Genomic DNA, 21,113 nt, shown 5'->3' with positions numbered 1-21,113 from the left:
AGTGTTAGTCAAAGACCTAAGCAACTGTGAACCGCTCCTTGCTGTGATGGTTATAGTCTGTGCGCTACTGATGCATGTGCCAGAAGCTTGGTATGTATAGTGATCATATTGAGAAGACACAGGACATTAAGAGATGGGTCTAATGGACATGATTAGTCTCTGAGGGCTCTGCAGTCTCTAGTGGAGCATTTCCTTTTTGAGAGTCTGAGTTCAGTCCATTTGAGACTGAGTTAGCCTTATTTTGGAGAATAAGTTAGGTATCCCAGGACTGGATTAGTTGTTACCAGTGAGTGTAGGTTGTAGTAATTGGGTTGGCTTCTAGCCCATGACATGTTGTCACCTATACTCGAGATGGGTTTTCCTGACTACACTATCCCAGCTAAGAAAATTTGTCCCATGCATGCTGAAGGGCCAACCTAATATACAAAACTCATCCAACCGTCCTTCCCAGATGGTTGTATATTGCTTCAAGTTTACAATTAAAACTAACTCTTCTGGATTGTTTTCTGTTCTTGTAGTAAACACCATGACCCAAAATAAGTTGGGGACAAGAGTGTTTGTTTCGCCTTATAGGTTACAGTCTATGGTTGAGGAATGTTGACGAAAGAACTCCAACAGGGCAGGGACTCAAGGCAGAAACATGAAAGAACTTGGTTACTAGCTTGCTTGCTGCCTTAGGGTTTTTCTAATACAGTCATAGTCCACAAACACAACAGTCAAGAGTTTCCAGTGCACTGGACAAATCAAGAAAAGCTCTTTCTGATGGGGGAAATTCATCAGGGAAGGCTCCCTCTTTACAAGGTGTCACCTTGACACTCGAGCTGGGCTATCAAACCAGTCATCCCACTGCTGAGCTCATGAACTCATGCCCAAGAAGGAGCCCATCAGTTCCACAAGGAGCTTCGACAGGTTGATTGTTGCTGTTGGAGTGAGTCATTTCCCTGAGTGGTATCACCACTAAGTTGCCCATGATCTAGTACATAACCCCATGGCCAAGCAACTCTAAACCCATTGAGTCACAAAAGAACAGAACAACACAAACAAGATGTGAAAATAGGAGAGTGACTTGTTTAAAAGAGAGTCAGTGGGAATGATAAGAATAAGAGAAAGATTCTCATCTGACCATGACCAAAATACATTATGCGCATCAGTGAAATTGCCAAAGAATAAGACAATTTTAAAAGTCAGAGAGCTAAAATAATTACAGTCTGGAAATTCTTGAGATATCTTCAGAACAAATCACCAAGAAATTTGTTTTCTCTTTTTAAAAAAATCACTAAATTGTTTAAAGAGTAAGCTACAGAATACATTCAGAAGAAAGATGCAACCTTAAGTACACGATTTGATGAATCACTTAGACCTAAGGATGTAACAGGATCGTGGGAGCACGACCCAGAACAGGATATGAAGTGCTATTCCTCCAGCCTTGCCTTTGTCATGCCTGACTTTTTTTTTTACAGGTGTGACTGCTTCTTTTGTTTAACACTGTCTGGCTGATTTATCTGCTCTTCCATGCACCTGAAGATTAATTTGTCCCACAATACGCTGTTCCATTGTGTGACTACAATAGCTTGTTTGTTCATTTCAATATTTATGAGCAATTTGGGATTTCCTCAGTGAGAGACTTTGATGGAAAAAGGAGATGACAAATGTCTTTAGACAAGTCCCTTGTTGCACATGCATGTGTATCCACCGATAGTAATTTGCTGTCTTGCGGCATTTGTCTCATTCAGCTTACAGTAGCTAGCTCATGGTCCCAGGATGGTTCTATCAGAAGTCTGAATAGATTTGCATTGCTTATCCTTGTTCTTTAAAGCATGTGAGTATGCATATATGCCCATGTGTGTGTCCACATGTGTGTACATGTCCATGCATACATGCATGAAGAGATTGGCGATCTATGTCACACGCCTTCCTTAGTCCCTCTGCACCTCATAGTTCTGACACAGGGTTTTTCAATGAACCACAAGCTCACCAATTACGCTAGACTGGCTGGCCAGCCATGCCAAGGGACCCCCTCACTCTCCCTCCTGAGCATTACAGTAACAGGCTTACAGGCATATGCTACTGCATCCAGCTTTGTGTGTGTTGTTGTTTCTTCTGTTTTGGGTTCACACTGGTTCTTGTGATCAAATCCAGGTCCTTATGCGTGAACAATAAACACTTTATGATATGATATGATATGATATGATATGATATGATATGATATGATATGAGCTGTCTCCTCAGCCCTGTGTGTCTCACTGAAGCATCTCACTGTGGTTATTTGTGTTTTCCTTGTGTTAATAAGGATTAACATTTTTTCAGATGCCATGGTCATTTGGCTAGTCTCCTTTCTTTAGGGGCTCAATCTCCCACTCACTTACCTGTCTCTCCTTCGTAACATGGATTCTTTGAATGCTGCTGCTAAATACTGCGGTTGTCTCCAACATTACAGCTTATTGTCACATACTTAACAAAAGTCCTGTTTTGAATATAACATCATTTATTGAGCTTTCTTGTTGCATGTACAGTTTTTTTTATTTATAGAATGCTTTATTAGTTTTTGTAATCAAACCCACGTAGATAAGACCTTACATATTTAATACAGTGCGTTACCCTGCACAAATAGAAAAAAAAGAATTAAGTTCAACAGACCAGTATTGCTGGTAATTTCTTTACAATGACATATCGCATGTACAGATTTTAATCTTATTTCAGAAGTCTTTTACTATTACCAAATCACAGTTGTTCTCCTACACTATCCTTTAGAAGCTCTATTGTTTCTTCTATGTAACTAGATTTAAATGCATCTTGAATTGATTCTGTGAGTGACACAAAATTTGAATTTCATTTTTTGAAATAAAGACACCTGATTAACTCAAAGCTATTTACCAAAAGGGGTGTCTTTCCCCACCACCCTACAGAACCAGCATTTGTCATGAATTAAATATGCAGTTTGTATGATCCTGGTACGGAAGGAGCAAGTCCTCTTGACTGCTCTCAAGGTGCGCACACTCAACCCACTGGTATAAAGCATGCTATCAAAGGTCTCCTAATTTCATTATACATGAGACTCTTCTCTCAGTAACTCAGGGCTACAGGATGAGAAGCAGCGAGTAGATTCACGTGATTCTGTTCTAGCTACAGCTTTTCACGTTCAAATTAGTACCACATAACTGACCCTCGGAGACACAGTTAAAAAGGAAACAACCTGCTCAATCTGTAATGTTACTTGAATGTATGACATTTGTTTTCAAAGATGATGTGCATATGTGTGTGTTTGCATATGTGTGTGTGTGTGTGTGTGTGTGTGTGTGTGTGTGTGTGTATGTATTCCAAAAAAAATATTTTTAAAGAAGCCACATATTTGAGAGAAAGGAAGATGGGATACATGGGGTGGGGGCAACTGGGAAATGACATGACCATATTATAATCTCAAAAGATAAAACATAATAATAAGTTTAAAAGTAAAACAACACATGTGCACACACCATTTATTTGATTGCATTTTTTTCCTGCTTTACTATCAGGATATAAACTGCAGTGGGTGTATAAATCAGCCATCCGCTGTTGCTCTGTTTCCAAGACCCCCCTTTTAAAGATTTATTATATTTTTATTTGTATGTGTGTGTGTCCACACATGCATGTATACTTGAGTGTATAAAATATGCATGGGTATGCACAGACTTGAGAAAACAGTACAGATCCCATGAACCCGAAGTTACAGTTAGTTGCGAACTACCTCACATGGGTGCTCAGAACTCAATTCCCTTCCTCTGAAAGACTAGCAAGAGCTCCTAACCACTGAGACATCCCTCCAGCTCCTCTAATACTGTTTAAGTACACAAAAAGCTGTTTAATTAATGAACTAATAAATGACTCATTCACACAAACAAAATAACCGACCATCTGTGAATTTACCAAATTAAGCATATATTTAAAATATATATGGACTTCTGGGTATTAAAAAAGAATATCAGCCAGTCCCGTGAACTTATCAGATATGCTAGACCAGTGAAGGATGCAACTCCTCATCTAGAAAAATAGAATGACACCTGATACTCAGGTAGTGTGGCACCCACCATTATGTGGGGCAGTACTTGTGTCACAAAGTCTGAACTCCCAACTCTGACCCTAGAGCTCCAGCTTATCATGAACAACTCAATTGCTGTCTGTCTGGACCTGTGTCTGAGACCCTGAGTACCTGCAGCTATGCATCTACATTTCCTAAAACTTCTTTTCTGATCACCTAAGAGCCTCTCGCTCTCTCTCTCTCCTCCTCTCCCTCCCCTTCCCTCCCTCCCTCCCTCCTTCCCTCCATCTCTCTCTCTCTTTCTCTCTCTCTCTCTCTGCACTCTGACTTCAGTATAGCCTCTTTGAATTCTGCAGCCTCTCTAACCCTTTTGTGTTCTGTAACCTACATACCACCCTGTGAAGTGCAATGTGTGATCTGCAAGTTAATATTAGTAACTAGAATGTAACCAAAGACAGGAACACTATTAAGGGAACTCAAAATTGCCTGGTGAGTTACAGCCACTGACACCAATAGAACTTATAAATTTGTTGTTAGTAAATTCTGACATTGTGGCCACACACAAATGTATCTACCTATGTTTCCAGTATAGTATTTGTACAACACTGGTACTGCTATAGACTAACAAGTACAGTGACAGTAAACGCAATGAAGTGGTAACAGCGTCCCCAGAGTTACCATGGGAGCCAAGCCAACCCTTCCTTTCTGTCCCCATTGCTCAATTGCCATTGCATTGTGCCAACTGTCTGTCATCATTTATCTGAATTATCTTAATAGTCTGCATTTAAGCTCCTTTGATCTCTCTCTCTCTCTTTCTCTCTTTCTTTCTCTCTCTCTCTCTCTCTCACATTTACCTTCCAGACTTCCAGGAAGTCATATTCTATTTAACAAATGGTTGAATCTCTGGGCTTGGGCTTGGACTTCAATGTGACCACAAAGGCACCATCTTCCAAATCATCAGCAGGATATTCAAGGCTCCGCCCACCTCACTACTTTCTCCTACTTTGCCAAGTGCCACAATCGAACACAAGCTCAATTCATGACTTCTCTCTCTCTGCTTCATGGTTCATGCCCAGCATTTGACTAACTCAGACATCACGGCTATGTATGGTCTGAGAGCCCCACATCCATCCAGCTCTTGAGGGGAAAAGATGTCGTCTTTTATTTGAACTCTCTTTAGCCATTTAATTATTTTGTTACTATGATATTAGATTTTATACCACATTAATTTGTTCAGTGTTCCCTTCATTATTTTCCAAACTATTTTAAAATTTTTACTTTGTAATTATTAGAATGCTTAGATCATCTCTATCTATCCCTTCATTTTCCTGCTAACTAAATATTTATTTATGGTAGGTAATTAGTGAATGGTAATCAAATAAACTCCCACATAGCTGTTCTCACTTGTCCAAAAATTGCTGTTCTTTTCCAGCACCACAAACATCACTAAAACTGCAAAAGGTAACAAATATTACCTTGTAAGAAACAAAGAAGAAGTGTTCTGTGGTTGATGAACAGAAGAGGCAAAGGATGTAAAAAGAATGGACTCATGAGAGAAGAGGCTAATGGTGATGGACTTCTAGTCACCTTCTCTTTCTCTGATCAGGAAGTGACTTCTGTTGTTGGTCTTATCGAGTGCCCACGTCCCCAGGTCCAAGGTACAGTAGATGTGAGTTAGTGGTCTCAACTTTTGTGAGTGCTGTCATTCTGAGATGAGAAAAAAAAAGAGAAAGACTGAGGCATCTGGATTCTGGGGGGAAAAAAAGAATGTTAGCAAGACCAGGTGCTTTGCCTTGACACCTGCCGATGGAATAAATAAATCTCAGGGAATGAAGATCCTCTCAAGATTTGTTATTTTGCTAACATGCCTTCAGGCTTCAGCTCTTATATGCCACAGCACACCACAGTGAGCCTCTTAATCCACCCACAGCAAATCAACACAGGCAACTGAGAAACTCATTCATTCATTTGACATCAATTTTAAATCAATCTTTACTCCCCAGGTAGAAGTCAGGAAGAAAGTGCCCCTAATACAGACCAGAAAAACACAAAGAAAAATATGTTTCAACTCCCATTTCATGTCCTCTTTTATCCTTGTGGAAATGGCTTCCTTGGTGGTTCAACTGAAAATGGTCCCCATTGACCCATGTGTTTGAATGCTTGGCCCACAGGGAATGACACTACTAGGAGATGTGGCTTTGTTGGAGTAAGTATGGCCTTGTTGGAAGAATTGCTTCATTACAGGAGTAGGCTTTGAGCTCTTATATGCTCCAACCATGCCCAGGGTAGTACAGTCTCTCACTGCTGCTTACAGATCAAGATGTAGAACTCTCACCTCCTCCGGAGGAACACTGTCATGCTTCCTGCCATGATGCTAATGAACTAACCATCTGAAACTATATGCCAGCCCCAGTAAAGCATTTTTCTTTATGAGTTGCCACAGTCATGGTGTTTCTTCACAGCTATAAAACCCAAACTAAGACTCTTCCAGAAGCAACCAGTCCAGATCAGCACCTTACGAATGAAGAGTTCACAACATTAGCTTCCTGTTAAATCACATATTTCCCAGAATCCCCTTCCTGGTTTCTAGGCTCTTCCTTCTGTCAGACACAAACAAGCCCAGACTCACAACCGAGAGCCATACACACACTGGACATTTACTCTGGGAGCAGAGCAGTGAGTCCCAAGTCAGAATCGACTATAGAGACTTTCCAGGCACTTACATGATGCATCTAGTTCAGTCTTTCCACCTAGAAGAAAAGGAATCACACTCCCAATCATCCACATTCCTGAAGACTCTAAAGGGAAGAACTGACCCAAATAACCTATTTTTCTCCATTTAAGCATAGCTGCCCAGTCTATCCTTAGGTTGGAGCTACCCACTTCTGTCTATTCAGGACCTGATTCATTAAAAATTGCACACCTTACGTGTTAAACACTACCAATGAACTGTAGGTTGGATGAGCAAAATAAAACACGTTAAGACCATTTCTCTTTTGACTACTTTATCTCCACACCAAAACCAGTAACATTGTCTACCCAATCAAGAAACCAGTGAGAATCTTTAACTTTCAGAGCCTGGTACACCAGGATAAAGATACTTGGTCTGTTTTGTTCAACAATATGTTTTAAATGTCTATCTAAAACAGTAGCACTCAGACTATTCATACTTCATATGAATAAAGTGATCTGCCCCTGTTTATTTCCTGTTTACTGATAGTTTAATCCGTAAGTAGATGCTAAATGCATTTGAGATCATGTTTAAAGGTTGAAAGACACAGCAAACTTTCGACTCTTCTCCTAAAACTCTTGGTCTCTTCTCCCCTGTGTGAGCTGAGCAGCAGAAAGCCACTAGACTATATTATTTTTATACTCCATAAATGTCTTCTCAGTGTAATAATTAACATAATACCATCCGCTTCTGTGTAGATTTGGAATATGAAATGGACATAATAAAATGACTTTAGTTCTGTAAAATTGCTTTCAGGGAGATTTTCAATTAAGTTCCTTATTGTCAACAAACCCACAAAATAATTTTCTCTAAGAGTACATGTTCAGTCTTTGAGTTGCCTAGAAAACAGTATGAGATGTTTATCAGACAATGTAAGCCATACAAGCCATTATCATTTGCTTTGTTTGCCTCCTTGACTGAACACCAGGAAACTCAGAGTTAAAGCCAATGTTCAGAATTATTACAAACACAGTGGCAATATAAACACCCACACTGAGACCCAAATACAGAACTCATTCTTTATGATTTTACTTACAGATCTGAGTGCATGTGTGTCCCTCATGATCTTCTTATACCTTCTGGTTCGTTCCTTCCCTCTTTAGGCATAAGGCTCTACTGTAAGTACCGAGAAAACCCCTTTCTGTCACACATTCTGTCCCTTCATTTCTGTCCTGTACTCTGCTTTTCTGTTCCATGCTCCACCTTGGGGATTTGGTTTCTATACTTAGTCTATTGAAGCTTTTCCTCTAATTAACTAACAGATGATACTGATAACATTAAACTCTTAGTCATTTTCCAAATCACAAGTTGATGTCCTGATGCCTAAGAGAATTACTCTGTATTTTCTGCTTCTTTTACCCCTCACCAGAATTCGTACTTGTTTTCTACCATTGTGTGGAAACCTTGCTGGTTGACTCACTGAGTAAATGAACACCCTAGAATAGTAACTACCACCGTCCACCAATCCAGCGACCCAGCAGCTCTGGCACAGTCCTCTCTGTTCACCCACCTATCATCTGGCCTCTTATCATCTGAGGCATAGTAGATTGTCCAGGAACACCCCCTCTACCATGGCTTGTTTATCAAAGATAAACTGTCATGACTGTCTTTCTCTTATGTCAAACCATTTTGTAATCTCTCCTAAATATTTCAATAGCCACACATGTATGCTGAAATACAAAAGAGAAATGGAGGCATATAAATGGTATGCCTGTATCCATGTTTCTCCTTTACATCTGTCCCAATTCTTTTAATACCTGGGAGTTATTAGGCTGTGAACCACTGACCACCATGCTCCTTGGCACTAAGGGACTTGATAGCCCTGACTTTACTCACACCAGATCACTGCCTTATTCCCACACACACAGTACAGAGCCTCTCAATGTTCAAATCGTCATCTGTAGAATACATCAACCACCCAAGATCAAGATAATAAATCAAAAGTTTCCAGAGGTCAAAATAAGGAGAATGTAAATTTCAGAGCACTTTTTTATGTTACTGAGTATTTCTCAAGACTACTATAAATTATCTAAACTTCCCTTAATTAATAGGCTTTCTTAGAGATTTATGAGTTCCCAGCATGGCCTTTTAGGATGCAATTAAAGGAGAGTTAACTTCTGAGAAATAGTTAAAGATCATATATATATATATATATATATATATATATATATATATATATACACATATATAATATATATACATATATATACACATATATAATATATACATATACACATATATATACATATATATAATACATATACACATATATACATATATATATAATATATATACACACATACCTTGAAGGTGTCTCTGTCTTTTCACAGGTTTGTAAAGTACAAAAACAGCTAAAACAAAATACTCAACAAAACTTATTTTAGAGTCTTAATCAATATTGGCATGGAGTAAATGCTGACAATGTTTTCAGTTTTCAGCACAGAGAAAACAGAAGTGCTCTTTAAATAAGGATGTTGAATTATAGTTGGCCAGGTGGTTTTACTCAGCTTGGTGCCAAGAATGAGACCTTGGGCTGGTGTTACTATTGTACCTCAGTTGCATGACATTTGATATTGGCACTGAAAGTCCTTTCTCTCTAGGCTAAAGATATATAAGTGATGGGGGAAATATTTTAAAAAATATAACCATTTCAATGGCCTATAAAAATCCAGCCATAAATTTGGACCCATCTGAAATATTTACACATGGGAAAAGCCATCTTTTATTAGTGTTGAGCTAGTATGTGAAATGTTCACGTGGGAAGTCTTAGGATTCTGGCAGGGAAATATAAGAAACATGGTGCAGATGGTTCTGGTCTAAAATCAGAAGTGGTAGAAATGGATGGATGTCAGGCTTTCTATCTACTGCCACTCGGTACTCCAGATCACAGTTCATACTATACTTTTGTCTGGGGCTATATATTTATATTAAATAGAAAAATAAACCAAAATATATTTTTCTCCCAGAAACTCTTACATAAACTTCTTCCTTTAAAAGAATCCCTCAGGAAAACCAAAATCTATTAATTACAAGTTTTCTCCTCACAGCCATCTCCTCCCTCCAACAGGGTGTGAGCCAGCCAGTCCTCTCCACGTGATGTTCCTGATATGGTAAAGAGACCCTGGGGCAGAGATCTGTACTTGTGGTTTGAATAATTACCTGAACTGACAGCTAGGTTAAACGCTCAATCATGACCATCAATGGAGATAAATTCAGAGCCATCAAATGATCCCAGGTGACTCCAGCCAAGGTTAGGCTTGGTTGGTACACTCAAATCCCTCAGTATTGGGGAAACTTTTATAATATCCACAGATTTGCTGTGCTGTCCTTTGTCCAGAATCTCATTGCACCTGACATTTCAGTAGATTTAAAAGCCTTGAGGGAGTCCAAATGCTTATTCTAGCTGATATTTACTTCCCAAAAGTCAGAGCTGTGTTTACTCTCCCTTATTGATGCACATTAAATAATAGCCTCATGAAACGCAGAGAAATCAGATAGGAAAATATGATGCTGAATCAATGTGGTATTACGGATGCGGCAGCTCAGCAGTCCAAAGCTGCCAAACACGTCTGCTTTGCACACCGTAGGCTGAAGGTAGGTGTCAGCTTGCTATGTTCATAAACTGGACTTAAGTCAGAGTCCACACAGGCCTGATGATGGCCACGACCCTCTGGGGTGAGTGATCTATGGTACAGCCATGTGCAGAGAAACTGTTACCTATGACTATGGAATCAAATTAACCATATTCGGGATCCTGTTCCACCACTTGAAGCTACATGGTACACTTCCCTTCCTTCTAAGGCTGACTAATATTCCACTAAGTATAAATGCTATTTCTTTCATCTTTTTATCCACCGAGAGAGAGTTAGCTTTCTCCCACTTTGTGTCTACTTTGAATGATGTCATAATAGGTATGGCTGTCCAGATGCCTCTTCAAGGTCCTGCTTTCAATGCATACCCAGCAATGGGTTGCTCTGTAGTTACTTGTGGACAGTATGAGTTTGTCAGCAGTGCAAACACTAGAAACTAGGCTCCTTCTGAGCACGGTGGGTTATGGTGTTGATGACATAACATGTTGGGAAACAAACAACAGAGTAAGAAACAAGAGAAGGGCAAATGAATTTTTCCTCTTGGCTTGTCTTGAAACCCAATAACATAAATGGCTTTAAAATGTGGAACTAAAATACCTGATAGCTAGAAATCTTTCATTTGGGGTAAGGAATAAGATATGAAGAAATTGCATTTCTAGGGCCTCCTAAATGAGCTCAAAGTTTTGCATGCTGATAAACCTAATGTAATTTTCTAAGGTCCTTTAGGGATCTTTATAATGATTAAACAGTAACTAAGTATACATAAGTTGGAGAAGGAAATCAAGATCTTCTCTTTACTGGAGAAGAAAGTCTTGTATATAGAATTCCAAACCATCTATCGGGCACAGCATGAACCCCATGAGAGCAAAATTATCACCATAACAGGTGTATTAATTTGTTTTCTGTCACTAATAAACACCATAACAAAAAGCATCCTGGGTGTGTGTTTGGGGGGGGGGAGTCATCTTACACTTTAGAGTCTAACATCAAGGGAAATCCAGACAAAAACTGAAGGCAGAAACCCAGAAGCAAGAGCTGAAACAGAGACCACAGGGGAACACTGCTTACTGGTTTGCTTCCATGACTTTCTCAGTGACTTTTCTCATGCAGCCCTGGCCCACTGCCCACCGTGGACTATGTTCTCCTACATCAATTAACAGTTAAAGAAATGCCCATAGATGTACCCATGGTTCAACTTGATGGGGGCAATTCCTCTAGAGATTCCCTCTTCCCAGGAGATTTCATTTTGTGTCAAGGTGACAAACCAGCACACCACTTCTGACAGCCAAATGCCTTGCTATTTTCAGGGCCTTGGAGTACCTAGATTGAAATGGGAATCATTGTTATTTGTTGGGAAAGAGTTCTGAAACCAACCGATGCCCATGTTCTTAAGATTCCTCTGATTGTGAGAGCAAATTAGCTCACCCCAGCATAATGATAGCTACATTAAACAAGAGGGCTACTGGTTCAGGTAGAGCAGAAATAAAAATTCCTACCACATTACCAGGTCCTCTACCAATGCCAGGACCCATACCACATTAGGAGATTCCCCCACCATGTCACCAAGATGGCAGCCATGACTAGGTCCCTTACCATGTCACCAGGTCTGAACCTCTCCTTTTTCCATCTGGAAAGCACCGTTGTCACAAATACCCCAGTACACAGTTAGCAGTTCTCCCAAGTTACATCTCCATGGTGGTTTTAACAGAGAAGTTCTCACAACCAGTCAAATTCTTATTACTTGGCAACACATCATCCTTAAACCTACACCTTGGCCAGTGATTAACAGAGCAGGGAACGCTGGTATCAAAGAAATGAACGAAAAAAAATTAACTACAGTCCCAGTACTATAGACACCAAGAGTCAGGCAAATATTGGAGCAGAGACCTGTAAGCCCAGAGTATTGGGGGGCTAGATCAGGATTACAAATTTAAGGCTAGTCTAGGCATTATAATGAGACTGTCAAAACCAGCAAACAGTGGAGAGGGTATATGCTTCTTTCTCATTGAGATATTTGTCTCTACTTACTCAAGCCTGTTTCTCCAGAAAGCCTTTTCAAGGCCTACTTCTAGGCCAGTGTTTATTTGGTAGGAGTGGTTCAAGGCACACTCCTTCAGAGATGAGCAGATTTCCTTATACAGAAATCACAGGGGTTTTTGTTTTGTTTAGTTTTTCTTTGTTTAGTTTTGGTTGTTTGAGTTGATCTGTATAACCCACAGGTTTTCTTGTAGAAGTCAGGTCTCACTTCATAAGACAAAAACTCGACAGTGTAGGAATGGACAGCAGTGTTAAGTAAAGGCCTCTTTAAAAAGGTGTCTTAAAACTGACACATGAGGTTTTCCAAAGAAAGAGCTTTGCTGTGACCTAGAGACAGATGGTGTGAGCTCAGAAGCCTCATGTGGAAAAAATGAGGTGACTCTGGACTGTCTGAAGTCAGAGGAAAGCTACTGCCCAGAGCCCCTGTGAGAAGAGGGCTCACCAGCCACAGAGTGCTGGATCTCAGATGATAGCCCTCCCCTTCTGACTAGCCATTTGCCCTTCCACTCTCTCACCCCCAACCCCCAGTATTCTCACCTCTCCCGCCTCTCTCCCTCCATCAGACAGGTTCTTATCGCTCAGTCTGTCCAATACTCGAAGCATTGAAGCCCCAGCATTGAAACTATTTTGAGGTCTTGTTTCTGAAGATAAGCATTCTCCCATTGATTTTACCTAACTTTCCTCAAGTGTGTCCCTTCCAATGTATATACTAATTACTTCTCCCCAATAGCCACTTTCCTACAAGGTCACATTAATAGTGCCCATTTTCTATTTCTTTCTAACCTTTCAACTCATCTCTTTCTAAAACACTATATAGCACTATATAATTTGATAGTTAACTACAGTAATTTGAATTTTTCTTCCCTGATCAAAGGGTTAGCTTCATTCACTGCTGTGCCCCAGAGGTCTAGGAGTGCACCTGCTATATATATTTTGTTTTGAAAGATTGAGTGCAGAGAGAAGAGATTTTCACCTTCTTTGGTTTTTGTCTTGTGGGACTGTGATACCTATTCATGTCTTGCAGTTTCCCATTCATCATTAGCCTTAGAGCCACATGTGGATGTTAGAGCCCTTTCTCCTGAATATAAGATTTGAAAATAATGACCATAGATTTCCCTCACAACTCTCAGGCACTGAACCATCCATTCGATCACCTTAAAATAGGATATGCAAATTACTAGGGGAGAAAATTAGGCCACTGTCCAAAACTAGAAACAGATCGGCATTGATTCGGAAACAGAATTTTTCAAAAATAGTGTTGGCTATGAAGAATTAAAAATATTTTTAAAAGATTTCCTTTCCTTGCCTATGCATTTGTGCATGCATACATGCGCATACCTATGTCTGTGCCTATGAACATATGTGGTAGTATGCACACAGAGATCAGAAGAGGGTGTTATACCTCTCAATGCAAAAATAACAGGACTTCTCCAGACACTTCCAGCTTTTGTAGGTTCTGGAATCCCAACTGTAGTCCTCATGTGTGAACAAACAAACACTCTTAACCACTGAGCCATTTCTGCAGCCCATGAAATACCTTTAGTGAACATTTTATCTTAAGGTGAGCAGTACTTGTGGCATGCTAGCATAAATACTGTTACCTGTTCAACTCTATCTGAAGTTCAAATGCTGAGGTCCTGGCTTTGTAAGCAAAATATATCTTGTTCCACCGTAGAGCTCGATGCAGCCTGCTGCCCCTATTCTTAGATACAGGGTATTTATTCCCTAGAGAAACATTTATCTGTCCATTACACCGCCGTTTCAAAGGATATATACTTCATCATTATAAGCTTTAAAACTAAGGCCCATCTTTATAATGTTTTACCCAAAATTCCCTGAGGAGGAAGCAACAACAACAACACAAAAATCTGCAGATTAAAGGGGTAAAGGGAGAAGGAGGTAGCATAAAGTACGTTTATAAAAATGTACTGTTGTATATACATTGAACATGAGGTTGAGGGAGGCTGGAAAATAGATTCCCATGAGCCTTAAGAATAGAATATGTTGTAGGCACATGGGCCTCTTCAACTCCAAATTGAAAACACATGTGTAGCTCCCAGTCTCACTTTTTCCCATAATCAAGGAGGCAGCTCCTGAAACATAGGCTTCTTCTTCTGAGCACCAGACTTCCTGAAACAATAACACAGGATGTCCTAACTCTCTCTTGACTATTTTTGCCTCTTTGGAATTACAGGGCTAAGTTGTCATCATTGGTGGCCTCAGCCACACTGGTTATAGAAACTGAAACAATATGAATTCCGTATTTTGTCTATAATATGATACCCTAAATTGTCATTTCATGTGCAATTTAAGGAAGAAACTACCTGATAAATAAACATATAAATCATATTTTATGAATACATACATATAATAAAATACAAGTGCAATACATTTGTTGAGGTGTTCTGAAGACTTTTTCTTATTCCAGAAAATTATTCTAAGTAAATGTTCAGCCTAGAGTGTTAGCAATAGAATATTAGATGAGTTCTTCATGGCTGTCTCTGACTTTCTGCTAGTCCCAACACCCATTCTGTATGCGCTGATTATTGGTACTCTCTGTATCTTACCAAGCTGCCCATTGAAAGTTTTCGGACAACCAGATTCAAGACCTGTCTCCAAGCATCCATAAGTGGTTTCTTCATGGCAGCACTGAGCGAATGTAGCCACCTAGGGCTTTGAGAGCGTTTATCCCACAAAGAATTCTAACCAAGTTTGCTCCTATGTAGCCACAGTCCCTAAGGGAGACTGTACTACTGATGTCCTGCCAAATGGATCTGTAGACACATTGCTTCCCAAATACTTAGGTTTATACTCATAAATGGGTGGTGTTCTCAGACTCTGTCTTCAGTGCGCTTGCGCGCACGCGCGCGCGCACACACACACACACACACACACACACACACACATACCATGAGGATAGAAGATAGTAAGAGTCTACTTAGGAAGAGTACAGTAATCAGTAGTAGAAGAGGAAGAAGAGGGAGTAATGGAGGTAAATAGTATCATAATACATTCTGTATACACGTACAATTGTCAAATATAAAGTAAAATTTTAAAAATGAATGAAAGCAATAACTCTTGGTTGATAGCAATCTTAAAATGTGTGTTAATCTCAGAGATACTGGTTTATTTTTGAATGTGTACCTTAGAATTGATTCATTACAATTCTCCAGTCAAGCTACAGTATGCTAAACACTAACAAAGCAGGATAAAAATAAAAGCACCTAAAATCATTGCCAGATCTATTTCTGCCGATTCCAAATAAATGTCAGTCTTCTGGAAAGTAACCAGCTTTAACTTTTGGATACAATAACATGAACCATAATAGTAACAATGGAGTTTTAAACTCTATTGTTCTAAGGATGTCAAATTTGTAAAGCCACCTAGTAGCCTACTTAGCTTTAGCTGTCAACTTGACACACCCTAGAACCATCTGGAAAGAGTTTCAATTCAGTAATTGTTTCCATCAGGTGGGTCTGTGGACATGTCCTTTTGGTATTGTCTTCATTGTTCATTGAGGAGAAAGATCCATCTCACTGTGTGCATGGTTCTGAGCTATATATGAAGTCTAGCTAAGCAGGAGCACAAGTGAGTAAGCCAGCAAACATGGCTTCTACACCAGGTTTCTGCCCTGACTTCCCTTAATGATGTACAGGGAACAAGAAATATAAACAATACAACCCTGTCCTTCCCTAGGTTGCTTTTGGTCAGAGTCCCTTATCGAAGCAACATAATGCAACTAGACCATCTACCATGATTGTATTTACCAAGCACATACCTTACTATCCAAAATTGTGATGTTAATGCTCTCAGATCCTCTTTCCCAAAATTGTACGTTCAGAAGCATTTGCATTTGTTTTCCAAATCATCGGCAGTGATGAAAATCATGTAAAAATAAAAAAGCAGTAGGAGAACTTATAAATCCTCCGCAAACAACAAGCTTTAGCCCATTAAGCTTCCACTAACCAAATCACCTCCAGTGCAGCACATAATGATGAATTTCAATTGCAGCTTCAATTTCTTGGGCTCTTAGTCCCCTCAAATCTGTTTTAGAAGAGGTTGAGAATGAAGGTTTAGATGAATTTAAGGACTTATCCACATTTCTTCATAAAGTTTCAGAGAAGTGAAAATTCTATCTTGCATGACTAAAACCTAGCTCGTTTGCTCATTCACGACAACCTTCAGGAGCTAAGCAATAACATTTTTTGTCAGGGACCTCAGCCTTGACTGAAATGGCTGAAAGAATCTCCGAGCAAGGGACATATCAGGCAAGTGGAAAACTGCTCACTTACAGCAACCTTGAAAACAAGTAGAAAATATTTATCGCCCTGTAACTTTTAGCAGCCTGCCTTCCCTGAAGGAATAGGTATAAAATAAATTAAAACACATAATATTTTCTACTCAGCCTGGCAGAAAATGCACTGGTGCTTAGACAAGCAATAATCATCAAAGATTTCCTCCATCAAACACACTAGAAATTATGTACAGAACTAAGAATCACAAAAAAATGATGGTACTTGGGTTTGGAGGAGTCTTCTGCTAATGAATGCGGGCCAGTACTTGTTTTCAAGTAACTGCACTATTTTTTATTAAATTTTTATTTATTTGCATTTAAAATGTTATCTACTTTCCTGGTTTCCCCTGCACACACCCCCTACCCCATTCTCCCTCCCCTGCTTTTTCCCCACCCACCCACTCTCTCCTTGCCTCCCTGCTCTGGCATTCCCCTACACTGTGTCACTGAGCCTTCACAGGACCCAGGGCCTCTCCTCCCATTGATGCCTGACAAGGCCATCCTCGGCTACATATGTGGCTGGAACTGTAGGCCGCTCCATGTGTACTCTTTGGTTGGTTGTTTAGTCCCTGGGAGCTCAGGAGGTGGGGGTGTCTCGTTGGTTGGTATTGTTGTTCTTTCTATGGGTTTGCAAACCCCTTCAGCTCCTTCAGTCCTTTCTCTAGATTCTTTATTGGGAGTCCAATGGTTGGCTGCGAGCATCTGCCTCTCTATTGGTCAGGCTCTGGCAGAGCCTCTCAGGAGACAGCTATATCAGGCTCCTGGCAGCAAGCACTTTTTGGCATCCTCAATAGTGTCTGGGTTTGGTGTCTACATATGGGATAAATCCCCAGGTGGGGCAGTCTCTGGATGACCTTTCCATAGGGGAGGAAGGTTAGAATGGGGGGGGGGGGTAGTCAGAAGAGAAACCAGGAAGGGAGAATAACTCTTGAAATGTAAAAATAAATAAATAAATAACCAATTTAAAAAGAAATTGGAGATGAGTGGCTTTAGCAAAATACTCACAGGTAGTAGAGGGTGGGAGAGACTTGGGAGAAACAGAGGAGGGAATGGGGAAAAGGGGGAAGGATCAGGTATGGGAGGAGACTGGGATGATATATAGAGGTTCAGGAAGTTGAACAGAGGTAAGTAGCAATAGGGGATGGAGAGCTGGAGGTAGCCATCAGCAAGTCCCAGATACCAGGATAGCAAGGGGCTTCCAGAACCCAATGGAGATGACATTAACTGATATGGCCAACAAAGGGAAGGGGCAGAGCCTGTGGAGACCATATCCAGAGGTTAGACAAGGCCCCTGGGTGGGGGATGGAGATGAATTTAAGGACTTATCCACATTTCTTCATAAAGTTTCAGAGAAGTGAAAATTCTATTTTGCACGACTAAAACCTAGCTCATTTGCTCATTCACGACAAGCTTCAGGAGCTAAGCAATAACATCTTTTGTCAGGGACCTCAGCCTTGACTGAAAAGGCTGAAAGAATCTCCGAGCAAGGGACATATCAGGCAAGTGGTTTAAATGTAAAAATAGCCCCTTGCTGTCCTGGTATCTGGGACTTGCTGATACCAGGATATATATTCAGAGTACCTCCAGCTCCCCATCCCCTCCTCTGTTTCTCCCAAGTCTCTCCCACCCTCTACTACCTGTGAATATTTTGCTTCCCCTTATTAGAAAGACTTTGGTCTTCCTTCCTCTTGAGTTTCATATGCTCTGTGAGTTGTATGGTGGGTATTCTGAGCTTTTTGCCTAATATCCACTTATCAGTGAGTACATACCATGTGTGTTACTTTATGACTTGGTTACCTCACTTGGGATATTTTCTAGTTCTATTGATTTGCCTGCAAATTTAATGAAGTCATTAGTCACTGTTTTTAATACCTGAGCAGTATTCCATTGTGTAAAATGTACCACATTTTCTGTATCCATTCCTCTGCTGAGGGACATCTGGGCTTTTTCCAGCTTCTAGCTATTATAAATGAGGCTGCTATGAACACAGTGGAGCATGCGTCCTTGTTGTATGTTAGAGCATTTGAGTATATGCCCAGGAATGGTATAGCTGGGTTCTCAGGTAGTACTATGTCCAATTTTCTGATTTCCAGAGTGATTGTACCAGCTTGTAATCTCACCAACAATCGAGGAGTGCTCCTCTTTCTCCACATCCTTGCCAGTATCTGCTGTCACCTGAGTTTTTTATCTTAACCATTCTGAATGGTGTGAGGTGGAATCTCAGGGTTGTTTTGATTTGCATTTCCCTGATGACTAGGGATGCTGAACATTTCTTTAGGTGCTTCTCAGTCATTCAATATTCCTCAAATAAGAATTCTTCATTTACCTCTGTACCTCATTTTTAATAGGGTTATTTGGTTCTCTGGATTCTAACTTCTTGAGTTCTTTGTAGATTTTGGATATTAGCCCTCTATTGGATGCAGAATTGGTAAAGATCTTTTTCTAGTCCATTTGTTGCTGTTTTGTCCTATTAACAATGTCCTTTGCCTTACAGAAGCTTTTCAATTTTATGAGGTCCTATTTGTCGATTGTTGATCTTAGAACATAAGCCTGTATCCATCTGTTCAAGGCTCTTTTTCACTTTCTCTTCTATTAGATTCAGTGTATCTGGTTTTATGTGGAGGTCCTTGATCCACTTGGACTTGAACCTTGTCCAAGGAGCGTAACTGCACTTTTATTCTCTTGTTTTTCCTTTCAAATCCCTTCAAGGAATTAAAAGCACCTTTTTTTTTCTTTCTGCTGTTGTTCATTTGGACTATAAGATATACCCTAATAAGATATCATTCGCCAAAACAAAAAATGAATAATGGAACTACATGAAAAATGAAAGTCAGGAGGTGGTAATTACCAGGTCTAACAAACTCATAAATATATTCATATGTTGAATATAAAGTAGTTACATGGCATGATTTCTGAAAGCTTTATGATTGTCATTTGCTCTCTCAGAAGCCTAGAGTGAAGGCTGAGAGATGAATCAGTCAGTAAAGTTCTTACCACACCGGCATGAGGAGCCGAGTACTGAGTTCAGATCCCTGCAACTATATAAAGAAAGATCTGAGTGCATCAACACATACCTGTAATCTAAATGCTAGACAGGTAGAGACTAGAGGATCCCTGGAGCTTGCTGCCCAGCTAGTGTTCCTAAAGCAGTTCACGAGCGACTCTATCTCAAAATAAGGTTAAAAACTGTGTAGGTGGATCAATGGGCAAGGTACTTACCACACAAGCATGAAAACCTGAGTTTAGGTACCCAGAATGAACGTAAAAGCTTGGTACAGTGGTGTGTGCACCTGCAATCCCAGTGCATTCCTATAAGGAGCTAGAAGGTGAAGTTAGCAGAAATTCACAGGCCAGAAAGATTGGTCTCTACAGCAGGGAACAATAAACTAAAGAGACTGACTGTCTCTAAACAAAGCAAAAGACGATGGTGCATGTGTGCAACACAAACACACACACACACACACACACACACACACACACACACACACACACACACACTGCACCCACCCCCATAAAAGGGTAAAAAGTATAGAAAGTGATTGAGAAAGACACCCAGCATCTTTCTCTGATCTTTATATGCATGCATAGATGTACACAGCTGTACACATGGCTACACATACACAGGCATACATACAGGAAAATGTACATATAGTGAAAACATTTTAAAGAGAAAAAAAAAACAGCCACTCTATTCATGATTTCTTAAAGCCAAATGACATGAGGGGTCTTGACCTCTGGTCTTCTTTCACAGAGGGATAAGTCAAAGCTCCAGGTTGGCTAGAGGTCTGGAGTTAAGTGCAGGTGCTGAACTTCCAGACCAATGATCTTGCCCCTCCCTTCATATGTTATATGAAATGACAAAACCTCGATCGGCCAATATTGCTGAAGATTTTAGTTTTTCTTTGATCCTCATGGAAAAAAATGTTTAGAAACAAAATTGGAAGGGCATCAGTTCATCCCTGCAATAAAGGTTGTGATTTGAGGCACCTGAGTCAGGTTATGCCCAAGAAATAATTGGCATCAATTCAGCACTCTCGGGTAGCTCTGAAGCTCGTTACTGACACTAATTAGCGAAGCTGTATACAACATTCCTCCAACGTGAGCTAGACTTCGTTAGCTCCGTAGCACAGATGAAGTACCCAGCATCACATTTTATCTGCTCATTGTCTGGTGCCCTAGCTACTAAAATTCAGCAATGTGCCCCAAATCCAGTCATTTCTAGGACAATGGTAAGACCCTGAGAGTAAAATGTTCAAGTCTGTGTCTCAGCTTCCTGCTGTCACCCTGCTTTCCCAAAACTTATATTGAGCTTGCAATCCTGATACCTGTAATGCTTGGATCAGTAACCAGTAACCACCCCATTCCCTGCACCTACCATAAATACATACAGCAGAAGTCACTGGAGGCAATCACTAACCTAAGCCAAGCAGAGCCCTGCCAGTCTAC

Source organism: Micromys minutus (assembly GCF_963924665.1).
Source record: "Micromys minutus genome assembly, chromosome: 19".
Classification (NCBI taxonomy): domain Eukaryota; kingdom Metazoa; phylum Chordata; class Mammalia; order Rodentia; family Muridae; genus Micromys; species Micromys minutus.
The sequence above is the reverse complement of the archived record's forward strand: the minus strand, read 5'-3'. Positions refer to the sequence as shown.